General features: G+C 46.7%; 1 protein-coding gene across 2 annotated transcripts in view; it reads left to right on the top strand.

Moving 5' to 3' along the window:
- DAB1 (DAB1, reelin adaptor protein) overlaps positions 4761-11483 on the top strand; it is a 463784-nt gene continuing 457061 nt past the window's right edge. For both annotated transcript variants that reach the window (XM_018044685.1, XM_018044682.1), the window contains exon 1: positions 4761-4856. The gene's annotated coding sequence lies outside the window, so the exon portion shown is untranslated. The remainder of the gene's footprint in view (positions 4857-11483) is intronic.

The raw sequence follows: 11483 nt of genomic DNA, 5'->3' as shown, positions 1-11483 counted from the left end.
CAGTCTATGTCGCTTCTCTGGAGTCAACCGTGTGTGTGTGTGTGGGTGGGTGTGTACCCTACTCCTCACAACCTTGTGGGCTGTGCCCCCGCCCCAGGCTCTTCTGTCCATGGAATTTTCCAGGCAAGAATACTGGAGTGGGTTGCCTTTTCCTACTCCAGGGCATCTTCCCAACCTAGGGATCGAACTCAGGTCTTGCTTCTCCTGCATTGGCAGACAAAATTCTTTACTATAAGCACCACCTTGGAAGCCCTAGAGTCAATTGTAGCCGCAACCAGAGAACAATCTCTGCTATGATTTTGTATATTCTCTTTTCTTTGTCTGAAATACCTTTCCTTGCTTCACATGATTATTCAGTTTTCTTTCAAGATGGTATCACTTCCTTCATGAAATCTTAGCATCCTGCTCTGGGTTAAATGCCCAGATTTGATGCTCACCTAGCATCCCATACTTAGCACTGTCACTATGTAGCATTTATTGTGATGCAATACAATGTTGCATTTCTTTCATGAGCCTATAAGTTGTTTAAGAGCAACTTTTTTTCTTTTTGTTTTCTTTCTCAGCCAATGCCCAATAGTGTGCCTAATATACAATCAGTAAATATTTTTTGAAAAAATTGAATAAAATCTGAGTGTGAACATGAGTTTAAATGAAAAGGATGAGAAGCTTATATACCTTTGGTATTAAGCTTTGAAATTTTTGTGCATTCTTTGTGCATACTTTGTGCATACTTTGAACACGTGATATTTCTAATAAGCTGGGTAGAAGTGCTCCTACTGAATGTTATTCAAAATTTTATTAATTTGAGAGTTTTATGTATAGAGAAATATTAGCATATTCCTGGCATATGTAAGCACTACAAACTATTTAATAAACAGTGGCCATGGAATAATTTGTGTTTCAAACCCTCAGAGCTTACAGCGCAAATTCATTTTATTATACTTCATCCAATGAGAGGTAAATTTGAAATGATTGTAGGAATAAACAGAATTTTAAATAATGTATAATACACAGAATGAACTACTTTTTATCCCTTTCTTTGGAGGAGTGATTATTGCTGACTGGATTTATTATTTCTGACATTTGATTTTGCCTTCAATTGCAGATCAGTCTCAAACAGTACTTATATCGGCTGCCCTTCTGGGTGTCTGAAGAATCATGTGCATAGGGATGAATTACGTGAAGTTCAATAGAACTCCTTTCTGTCCATCTGCATGCTACTCATGCCCATGTTTTTTATTCAGTTGACTCAGGGCTCTGTAAAGGCAGGATATGTTTTGATTTATCATCATTATTTCCAATGCCTCCCACAATGCCTGATATATAACATGGACTCTATAAACGTTAGTTGATTTAAAGTGAACTATTTTGGAATTGTTCTGGAATGAGAATCGATGTTTACTGACTGACTTATTCAGTGCTAGCCATGTTCAATATATTTTTCCATTCAAAGCTAGCACAATGTCCTGAAGCAGGTATCACTACGGTAGAACTGAGAATTTTGAAGCTCAGAGATGTAAGTAACTTGTCAAAGATAACTCAGGATACAGTACACACAAGAGGAGTACTTCACTACCTGGACTGTCATGAAGGTTAAATGCGTTAATGAATGGAGAGCACCCAGAATGCCGCCTGGAATCCTGGAGTATAAAAAGCAATGCATACATCTTTGGAGAAGGCAATGGCACCCCACTCCAGTACTCTTGCCTGGAAAATCCCACGGACAGAGGAGCCTGGTGGGCTGCAGTCCATGGGATCGCGAAGAGTCGGACACGACTGAGTGACTTCCCTTTCACTTTTCACTCTCATGCACTGGAGAAGGAAATGGCAACCCACTCCAGTGTTCTTGCCTGGAGAATCCCAGGGAAAGAAGAGCCTGGTGGGCTGCCATCTCTGGGGTCACACAGATTCGGACATGACTGAAGTTACTTAGCAGCAGCAGCAGCAGCAGCAGCATACATCTTTGCTGTTCTTATTACTTTGCTATTTATCAGGGTAGATGATAAAAGAATGTTTATTGTTTTTTTACGCCACACATAATACAAACTATATTGTTATTTAAAAGAGAATTAAAGAAATACCCTAATATTTATGTGAGTTGTTTCTTGACACGTTTGGTATAAAAACTTAAAATGGTACTTTAAGATGTGATTTGGTTTAACCTTGAAGACTATTAGGTGTTTGGTGGGCAGCCTGTTTGCCGTTAGACTCTGTATAACTTTCCTGCAGCCTGGAGCTGGGAACAGCTGTAGCTTGTTGCCCCTGTCAGATTTAAAAGGAATTTTCTGAGTTTCCCTGGTGGACATTCTCCAAGGCTGAAAAGAGAGTTTTACAAGAGTGCCTTCCATTTTTATCACTCCACCTCTCAGTGTCAGGTATTATCCTCAAAGTCTGTAATCATAACCTCATTTGAAAATAGAACAAGAAGGAAGAGGGGTGAAGTCCACAGCTCTCAAAGGCAAGGCCTTAAAATGTATGTAAATAGTTTTGATGTTTCACAGCTGTCTCAAGCATTGAGAAACTTCAGTGGTTTTGGGGAGAGTCGATGAGGTTAAACCTATGTTCACTCACCTAAGGTTTGACATTTGTCCCAGTTGTTTGAAGTGCATGATGGTTTTCTACACCCACTTTCCCTATTTCAATGAGGTCTTGGGAAATTTGTCAATGTCCCCTGGTTTTCTTTGTATTGAATTCAGACTCTGGAGGTCTGTCTTTATGGAAAAGAAAACTGAAGTGTTTTATTAATAGAGTTGTCTGGTGAGCCTGAACTTCCTACTGATGTATCTTAAGTGTTCTGTAATAATTCTTGCCGCTTTCTAGAAGTTTAGAAAAGTTGGAGAGACTTGAGCCACTTTCTCTGGGCCCCACCATTAGGCGGGCTGGTCATACCCAGAAGTAAACAGAAGGAATTATATCCACCATCCATGGGTGGGACCTCCCTCCCACCTTGTTGGGAGTTCTCTTCAACCAACTTTTCTCCCAAGATTGCATCCTGCCAGTGACCTCACACTTTTTTCCTGTCTCCATGTAAATTGCTATCTTTTCAGGAGGTGCATGACAGCCTCTGTTTGCTGGGGCCTCCATTTGTACAGAAGCTGTTATTATGGAATAAGTTTAATGGGTCGTGAATTTTGTGGAGGCAGGGAGGGTCTCTCGATGACTTTGTATGTACCAGCCATGGACCTACTGGCTCTGCAAGGAGTGCATTAGGCTAAATATTTTTAGCCCATTGACTCTGGAAGTAATAACCCTAAATGCTTCATTAAATTTTCATGGGTGAGTGATGGAAACCATGGGGGGGGGGATGCAAAACTCAAATCGGCCACATTTGCTTCATTATTACCCAGCTGGGGGACAGGAGTGTGGCCCTTAAAAAGAGTAAAGATAAACTTTTAAAGGAACTGGGGCCAGTATCTTATTTTCCTTCCCTGCTCCAACAGCGCAGGACTGGACTCGATTTTTTTTTTTCCTTTCACACCTGGCATTCAGGACTCTGAAGATGGGTGTGCAGGCATTCACTGGAATTAAATCCAGTCTCAGGGTTGAAGAATTTATTTCCTGACGGACGCACTATTTTCTGCAGTTTGGCGGATCTGGGTAAGCTAGGGCCAGAAGTTAGGGAGCCATTGATTGCATCCTGCCTGGGCCTTCCCCTGTGCACGTTCGGGCATTCTAACATGTATACTATCAAGTAAGAATTGAATCGCCAGTCTATGTCTGACGCAGGGTGCAGCATGCTTGGGGCTGGTGCATGGGGATGACCCAGAGAGATGTTGTGGGGAGGGAGGTGGGAGGGGGGGTTCATGTTTGGGAACGCATGTAAGAATTAAAGATTTTAAAATTTAAAAAATAAAAAACAAAAACAAACAAACAAAAAAATAATCTGGGGATTGTTTACCCCAGGGCATTCCGAGAACCAGAGTTGCCGAGAAGAAGGCAGGGGGAAGCACTGGGTGTTAACTGGGCCCTGAGTCCCTCCCTGGGACTCGCGAAAGCGTGGCAGATGCATGCCTCCTCCCTCTCCCTCGCCCAACTTTGCTGGGAAGCCTCAGTGAAGACAGGGGCGCACAGACGAGGGTTGGCCGCTGGGAACTAGCGCCCCCTCCTGCGCAGGGGAGTTGGGGCCACACGCCCGCCCCGGACCTGCCCAGTAGTTTTTGAGCACTGGCGCTCTTTTCAATTTGGGTCTGCGCAGGTTTAGAGGCCTGGGAGGCTAAGAGTCGACTAGAGGAAAATGAGGGAGGCCAGCGGAGGCGGCCGGTGGCGATGGTGAGTAGCAAAAACAGTGGATACTTTGTGGAAAAACCCAAGTCTAGAGGCTTTTACCCCATCTCGCCCTCACTCCCCTTCTCCGCCCACGTAGCCGGGGCGGGGGCCCAGCGCTCTGGGCTCACTCTCCCCCTTCTACGCCGGGATGGGGAGTGAGCGCCAGGGCTCCAGAGGCTCGACTGCGAATCGCGGCGCCCCCGCTCGCTCGCTCTTCCTCCTCCTCGTCACCGCCTCGACTCCGCTAAGCTTTCGGAGCGCGCTCGGGCGGCGCACAGAACACCCGGGAGGGAGCGGGAGCCGGAGCCCGCGAGGCCAGGGCGCGCGGCGGGCAGGCAGGTGAGCGGCGCTTGGCGGGCGCGGGGCCGGCGGGGCGGGGGCGCGGGAGGAGGCGGGTCTGCGCGCGGGGCGGTCTCCTCCCCCTGCTCTGACGCGGGGCCCGTGGCTCCCCGGGAGGATGGACCCAGCTCGGCGCTCGCCCGGGCTTCCCCGGGCTGGAGAGCGCGCCTGAGTGCCGCCGCCCGCCGGGCATGGGGAGCCGCTTCCTGGGCGGCTGCGGCTGCGGAGGAGGATGCTTTCCGCGAGCAGAGGTGAGGCACGGCGGGAGGCTCGCGGCCGCCGCGGAGTTCAGCACCGAGAGGTGTCAGGCGGGGACGCGGCGCCTGGATGCCCGGGAGGCTCCTCCGGGGCTCCCGGGCGCGGAGGAGGGCTCCAGGGGCGCCCCTCTCGGGAGTTTGGCTAGAAGTGCGGAGGGGATAGAGACTGCAGTTTTCTTCCCTCTTCCTCCACTTGCTGAGGGGGGAAGGCGACTCTGCTCCTTCCTTCTGGGTCTCCCCTTACCATCCCCAGTGTCACTTCTGACCACGCTCAGTTCTGTTTCCAGTCTTGCTCATCTAATGCGCTTGTCTCTCTACTGGGTCCCTTGCGCCCTCCTCCCTCCTGCGTCCCTGGCTCCAGCTATCCACGAGCCTTCCTTCTCCCGTTCCAAAACCTAGCCGATACTTCCGAGCCCTTCCCAGCCGCTCTGCCGGCGACCCCAGGTCCGACCTTCTTCCATGCTCAGCCAAACCCGGTTTTCACTTCCCTACTCTTTGGCAGCGCTGCGGTTCCGCTACGACCTGTGGAAAAACCAGATCTATCCCAGCAACCCCTACCCTTTTGCAGACACCATCGGAGCTGTACCCCGCGTCTCCTCGGAACCCATCTCTTCCCGAGTCCTCCATAGATTCGGTTCTTTGCTGCCACCCTCTCTGTTCCACTCCCCAGCCCCCCGCCCTCCTCTTTCTTCCCCACTCGCCCCTCTTCTCTCTGCTCCAGACTCGACGCTCTGTCGGCCGCAAAGCTCAGCCTACCCCCGCCCCACCCCCTCATCGGGTAAACTTTCAAATCTGCGTGGTTTGGTTCATAAAGGAGCCCTGAAAGGAGAGCTCAATCGCCAAGAGAGCCTGGAGTCAGGGAGTCTAGGATGGGGGAGGTTGAGTCTTGGCGTCGTCGGAAAGGAGCTGCAGGCTGAGTATCCTAAGTCAATTTCAAAACACTGGTAGCTGCAGCCGGGACTCTCCGCCCCACGCTGTCTAGCCCGCGAAGTATTATTGTGACCCCTGGTGGGAGGGTGCGTGTATTCTGTGCACTTTTTAAAGCACTTTAAAAATATATATAAGTACTGGTGGACAGGACGAGGCGGGCACCGGGGAAGGTTGCCTGAGGTTGATGCCACTTTGCTCCTGCGTTGCTCCCTGCCGGACCCGATGTTTCACTCCACGTAAACTACCCTCCACCCCCAACGGCAGCACACAAGTCCTTATTGTTGGGGGTCTGCCTGGGCACTTCCGCCTGGGCTGAGAGAATCTGGAGGAATGGGATGGGGGTGGGGAGGCGCGGGGCGCCGGGCGACCGTGGTCTGGATTTCGGCGGCGGCGGGTGGAGTGAAGAGCGCCGCTGCGCGGGCTTCCAAGCGCTCGGGCGCGGGTCTCGGCGGGTGGGGTGTGCGCCCGCGTGGGTCGGCGTCTGCCTGTGCGTTTGGAGGCTGGGACACACCTGGGCTTTTAGTTCGTTTAGAAAGAAGAGCGAGTGGAGAGGCTGTGGAAGTGAGTGCGTGTTTCGCCGCCCGGAGCTCGGCTGACGGCGAGTCCTCCGAGAAAGATGCTACAAAGCAGCTCCTAACGCGGCGGCAGGGGCTGGAGCAAGGATCCACTGCTGTCGGTTCTTACTCCCTCCTGCTCCCTTCCCGCTGGCCCGTTCAACGCACTTTCAAAATGTTGATGATTTTGAATAAAGGCCTTGTGGGGGTTCTACTGAAACTTTATCACACTTAACATGTTTTCGACTAATCATATAAATTAAAGGTGGCTTGCGTTCAGAACCCCCTAATTATCCGGTTCACGTTCGTACGTTTATGTGCCAATTATAGGTCTTCGGGAAATCCATAGAATTATAAACCATCCCCACCCCCTGAATTAGCACTCATTGTTTTTATTATCTCAACGATGAGTGATTCTGGATAGAACCCTGAATTGCGCAGGCAAGATAAAGGAGGAGGGGGAGGTGGAGAGGTTGAACGGAAAAGGGAAGCTTCGCAGCTTCTCCCCAACCCTCCCTACCCCCCATCTCCTTCAACCCCTATCCCGACAAGGCTTGGTGACAATTCTGGAATGTGAAAGGGATCAAAGATTTTCTTGATTTCCCACTGAGAAGAGAGATCTAATCAAAGCTGTATTAAAAAGTCAACTTCTAAGCAATCAGAATTTGTCTGCTGATGTCCTTGATTGAAACCCCAGCGTTCATGAATGGAGTATTGAAGAACTCGCAGAAATGGCTTTTGAAGCGCTATTGTTCTTCTCCATACACAGAGGCCCTCTTAAAGGTTTAGGAAGTTCAAAATGCGGTGATTTGAAAGACAGACATTGTAACTATTTGGCTACGCTGGGAGGATCTGATCTGCAGGGATTGGAGAAGAGGCCGAGTTGGGGAGTACAAACGCGTTGTTACCATCTTCTCGAGAAGCGCCGGCTATCAAGTGGGGATTTAGTTCTTTCTACACATCAAGCTGACAATTAAACATCTTCCTAAAGCAGATTTAGAAAATGATTTTTAGTGGTTTTTGTTTTGTTTTCTCTTTTGGGTGGTGGTTTACTTAAGGTCTAAATAGGCATATCTGGAACATTTAATCATGTTCATTGTATTCAACAATAAAATCTGAATAAAAATTATTTATTGTTGATGAAACTCATCTCACAAGCTGTTTCACAGTATGTTTCATTTGCAAGACAGATCATTGTGTGAGGCTGCAGGGAAGAGATGCTATCACTTATTGTTCATTTTCTCCCAAAGCCAGAGAGGAATCCTCTGCTTCTGCTCCCCTCTGCCCTCTTAAGACGTGTTTCTTAAATGGTGGGTGTCTGGCTTCGTCCCTGATAGTACCCTCTTAAAAATTACCTTTGGTGGATTTCTGGTGCCCAGAGCCACCCTGCAGGCAGGGGAAGAATCTTAATTGAGGCCGCATTATTTTTGATAATTCACTTAAGTCAAACATTTTGTTTTTGCTGGGGTTTAATCCTTCTCTCAAGCTGATAAAGCTAACAAAGCAAGAAAATCACAGTTTATATCTTTTGAATGGCACTTTACAAAATTGCATAAATTGAAGGTGGTTGTCAGGAACTCTAAGTGTTACTCAGGGCTAACAAAAAATGTTCAGTGGTTGAGTTAAGTGATTGAGGATGAATCACTTGACCTCTCTGAAGCTCAGTTTCATCATTTGCACAAGAGGGACAATATTCTCTACTTCTTAGGCCTATGAGCAATTCTGTGGGGAAAAATGTCTCATGGGGCGCTTTGGCATGTAGCAGGACTTCAGGAGAATGGCACCTTTTAGTAATAGCATGGAGTTCTGCTAAGGAGAGAGGATGGTATTTGGAATTGAAAGGGCAGGATGGAATCCAGGTACTGGATTGGCAAATCACCTTTTTAATAAAAACAGGAATAATTAACATTGGGGAGATTTTACTGAGAACCAGATACTATCTTAAGCATTTGGCATTCATTTATTTAATCCTTCACTAACGTTAGGAAGCAAATACTCATATTTGGTTGATACTAAAAGTGATAATTCAGAGAGCTGGGCACAGAGAGAGTTGCTAACTGGCCCAAGGTCACGCAGCAACTAATACAATTTAAATCCAAGCATTCAGTCCTGACTGTGTCATGTTATTTCTGAGTGTGGAGATGATCTCAGCTCTTTCCCAAGGTGGCTGTCCCATTTGGGAATAATGGAAAAGGGTGACAATATACAGCCTTGACGTACTCCTTTTCCTATTTGGAAGCAGTCTTGTTCCATGTCCAGTTCTAACTGTTGCTTCCTGACCTGCATATAGGTTTCTCAAGAGGCTGGTCAGGTGGTCTGGTATTCCCATTTCTTTCAGAATTTTCCACAGTTTATTGTGATCCACGCAGGCAAGGTGTTGGCATAATCAATAAAGCAGAAATAGATGTTTTTCTGGAACTCTCTTGCTTTTTCGATAATCCAGCCTATGTTGACAATTTGATCTCTGGTTCCTCTGCCTTTTCTAAAACCAGCTTGAACATCAGAAAGTTCACAGTTCACGTATTGCTGAAGCCTGGCTTGGAGAGCTTTGAGCATTACTTTACTAGCCTGTGAGATGAGTGCAATGGTGCGGTAGTTTGAGCATTCTTTGGCATTGCCTTTCTTTGGGATTGGAATGAAAACTGACCTTTTCCAGTCCTGTGGCCACTGGTGAGTTTTCCAAATGTGCTGGCATATTGAGTGCAGCACTTTCACACCATCATCTTTCAGGATTTGAAATAGCTCCACTGGAATTCCATCACCTCCACTAGCTTTGTTCATAGTGATGCTTTCTAAGGCCCACTTGACTTCACATTCCAGGATGTCTGGCTCTAGGTGAGTGATCACACCATTGTGATTATCTTGGTCGTGAAGATCTTTTTTGTATAATTCTTCTGTGTATTCCTGCCATGTCTTCTTAATATCTTTTGCTTCTGTTAGGTCCATACTGTCCTTTATCAAGCCCATCTTTGCATGAAATGTTCCCTTGGTATCTCTAATTTTTTTGAGGAGATCTCTAGTCTTTCCCATTCTGTTGTTTTCCTCTATTTCTTTGCATTGATCGCTGAAGAAGGCTATCTTATCTCTTCTTCCTATTCTTTGGAACTCTGCATTCAGATGCTTATATCTTTCCTTTTCTCCTTTGCTTTTCGTTTCTCTTCTTTTCACAGCTATTTGTAAGGCCTCCTCAGACAGCCATTTTGCTTTTTTGCATTTCTTTTCCATGGGGATGGTCTTGACCCCTGTCTCCTGTACAATGTCACGAACATAGTTCATAGTTCATCAGGCACTCTATCTATCCTATATGCAGGTCAGGAAGCAGCGGTTAGAACTGGTCATGGAACAACAGACTGGTTCCAAATAGGAAAAGGAGTATGTTAAGGCTGTATCTTGTCACCCTGCTTATTTAACTTCTATGCAGAGTACATCATGAGAAATGCTGGGCTGGAAGAAACACAAGCTGGAATCATGATTGCCAGGAGAAATACTAATAACCTCAGATATGCAGATGATACCACCCTTATGGCAGAAAGTGAAGAGGAACTAAAAAGCCTCTTGATGAAAGTGAAAGTGGAGAGTGAAAAAGTTGGCTTCAAGCTCAACATTCAGAAAATGAAAAAAAAAAAAAAGTTTGCCAAAACCAACACAGTGTTGTAAAGCAAAATAAAGTAAAAATAAAAATTAAAAAAAAAAAAAGAAAGAAAATGAAGATCATGGCATCTGGTCCCATCACTTCATGGGAAATAGATGGGGAAACAGTGGAAACAGTGTCAGACTTTATTTTGGGGGGGCTCCAAAATCACTGCAGATGGTGACTGCAGCCATGAAATTAAAAGATGCTTACTCCTTGGAAGAAAAATTATGGCCAACCTAGACAGCATATTGAACAGTAGAGACATTACTTTGCCAACAAACGTCCGTCCGTCTAGTCAAGGCTATGTTTTTTCCAGTGGTCATGTATGGATGTGAGAGTTGGACTGCGAAGAAAGCTGAATGCCAAAGAATTGATGCTTTTGAACTGTGGTGTTGGAGAAGACTCTTGAGAGTCCCTTGGACTGCAAGGAGATCCAACCAGTCCATTCTGAAGGAGATCAGCCCTGGGATTTCTTTGGAAGGAATGATGCTAAAGCTGAAACTCTAGTACTTTGGCCACCTCATGCGAAGAGTTGACTCATTGGAAAAGACTCTGATGCTGGGAGGGATTCGGGGCAGGAGGAGAAGGGACGACAGAGGATGAGATGGCTGGATGGCATCACCAACTCAATGGAAATGTGTCTGAATGAACTCCGGGAGTTGGTGATGGACACGGAGGCCTGGCATGCTGCGATTCATGGGGTCACAAAGCGTCAGAAACAACTGAGCGACTGAACTGAACTGAACTGAATGGAAAAGGTGGCTCTTCAGGAGACAACAGTGGTAAAGAATTGACTTGCTAGTGCAAGAGACACAAGAAACTCAGGTTCAGTCCCTGGATTTGGAAGATCCCTTGGAGTAGGAAATGGCAACCCACTCCAGTATTCCTGCCTGGAAGTTTCCATGGACAGAGGAACCTGGTGGGCTGCAGTCCATGGGGCTGCAAAGAATTGGATACTACTGGGTACAGCACAGTTAGTGTTAGCAGCAGCGGCAGACTTCCTGTAGGAGCAAACTACAGGGTGTTTTTCTGCTGCCAATGGGGCATTAGGCTGATGGTGGGCATTTTGAACACTTCTGACATTGTGATAGGTATTGGTTCACGTACATCTACTGGGTTGGCATATTCAGTAACTGGTTGTGCAGAGATTGCATTAGTGCTGTTGCTGGTTACCAGAGGAGGTAAGCAGAGAATCTCAGAATTAAGAGAAGGTATAACAGATGGTTAGAACTCTGGACTTAGGTGCTAGGTTCAGACATCAGTTCCCCTAGCTCTGCTGCTCTGCGGCCTTGACCAGCTTATCAGTCTTTGTGCTTCAGTTGCCTTTATAATAAGATAACTACCTGCCACATAAGATTGTTGTGAGGATTATAGGAGTTATAACACTAGATGCTTAGAACAGGACCCAGTGGGTGATGTTATTTAACTGTTAATGTTATCCTTCAGAGGAAAGAGAAATTCTTGCTCTTGATAATAAAAAGTTTTCTGTTTGTCACTGATATT

This window comes from Capra hircus, chromosome 3, assembly GCF_001704415.2.
Source record: "Capra hircus breed San Clemente chromosome 3, ASM170441v1, whole genome shotgun sequence".
In the NCBI taxonomy this organism is placed as follows: Eukaryota; Metazoa; Chordata; class Mammalia; order Artiodactyla; family Bovidae; genus Capra; species Capra hircus.
This window is presented reverse-complemented; position numbering and strand designations above follow the sequence as displayed.